This window comes from Aethalodelphis obliquidens, unplaced genomic scaffold (genome assembly GCF_003676395.1).
Source record: "Aethalodelphis obliquidens isolate GAN/ISIS:26980383/991018 unplaced genomic scaffold, ASM367639v1 scaffold5, whole genome shotgun sequence".
In the NCBI taxonomy this organism is placed as follows: domain Eukaryota; kingdom Metazoa; phylum Chordata; class Mammalia; order Artiodactyla; family Delphinidae; genus Aethalodelphis; species Aethalodelphis obliquidens.
Window position 1 is genome coordinate 28,184,444 of NW_020837949.1, and position 1,920 is coordinate 28,186,363.

Genomic DNA, 1,920 nt, shown 5'->3' on the forward strand with positions numbered 1-1,920 from the left:
CATTTATTGTATGTTGAGGAACACTACCTATAGAGTGTCGGGTTTCCCAGGATCACTAAAGAGCATTTTTGTCCTAGGTAAAGCAAAACAAAACAACCCCAATTCATTCATTAATTCACTCCTTATTCATTCATTTATCTAAAATGTAGTGAGTGTTTTTAACGTGCCCAGTCCTGTTCTAGGTATAGAAATACAGAGGTTTACAAGAGCCAAAGTTCCTCTCCTCATGGAGCTTATATACAAATAGCGGGGGACAGACAACAAATATAAAATACGTCAGGAAGCAAAATGTGCTCCGGAGAAAAAGCAGGGTAAGGAGACGGGAGGGCCTGGGGTGAGGGGCTTGCGGAGAGGGGGCCCCACATTCGGCTTGCACACGCGGGACACTGAGGCAGCTCAAGTCCCTTCCAATGATCAGCACTAAATATTCTGAAGATCTTCCTTAGGAGGAGGGGGATGCTGCTTCCAACAGGCCGATTGGGGAATGCTGCTCAAAGAGATGTTTGAGCAGAAGCCTGAACCCAGGAGTGGAGCCCTAAGACTCCAGTACCTGAGCAGTGGGAGTGTAAACTGTACAACTCTCGGAAAGCCAAAGAGTATTAAGACACATAAAAATATTCATACAATCTTCTCACCAACTGGCACTTACAGGAATTGGTACTAAGGAAACATCCTAAATATGGTAAAAGGCTTTTACATAAAGAAATGTTTATCATAGTTTTGTAGTTTAGGAAGAATTTGAAAAGAGCCTAAACAGCTGACATCACGAAAGTGATCACAAGAGCCCCGGTACACCACGAGGGCGGGTTCCTCCACCCTGGTACTACCGACATGCTGTGCTGTACGATTCTTCGTTGTGAGGGCTGTCCTGTGCATTTCGGAATGTTTCGCAGCATTTCTAGCTTCTGCCCAGTAAGTGCCAGCAGCACATCCCCTTCAGATGCGAAAACCAAAAATGTCTCCAGACACTGCCAAATGTCCCCTGGGGCGCAATACTATCCCTGTTTGAAAACCACTATACAAGGTAGAATATTACACAGTAACAATGATAGGTTTATAATTATGTGTAATAAAAATGCCTATGTAACAACATGAAAGGCAGCATAAAAATATATTCATAACAAGGCCACCATTGTGTAATAAAACAATGTGTGGATAAAAGCTGTGAATGCAATAAAACTCTATGAAATTTTGGTAAATAATTGGGTAAGACTTATGAGGCTTACTTACGAGGCTTCATTTATTTTCACTTCTCATAATTGATTATTGTCTCAGAGTTAAGCTTCATAAGATGAGGAAAGATTGCTATATCTGACAGGATCGTCTTTTTTTTATTGGTTTCAGGGTATTTTTATTAGAATTTGTCTATAAAATACTTGGTTATCATACCTGCACTTGCAACATTACATTCTCTTGGAAGAGACCCTACAAGGCACCTCACTAATAAAAAAAACCATGAAGGAAAAAAATTCTATATCCCTTCAAAGGCCATTTGTTCCTGGGACAAAGGCAAACGGAAAAATAGAAAAAATAATTGTGACATGGACTCCTTGTTCAGATTAGACTTTGTGGGTTACGGGGAAACAAAACTGTAAAACAAGAGGTGTAAGAGACAAGGCTAGAAAAGCAACCAAGGAATCAGAATTAACCTTCTGGCCTTCCTCCCTGGGAGGGTGAGAAAGAAGCATGTTAATTGTTTTATACCCTGTAGGTCAGTACTTATCAATATTTTGTGATTTGTGACACTATTTGTTGGAATTTTTTTCTATTTCAAAACTCTTCATGACTATTGCTTTAAAAGGAAAGCTAAAAAGGTAGAAGCATAGGGCTTCCCTGGTGGCGCAGTGGTTAAGAATCCGCCTGCCGATGCAGAGGACGCGGGTTCGTGCCCCGGTCTGGGAAGATCCCTCATGACTATCG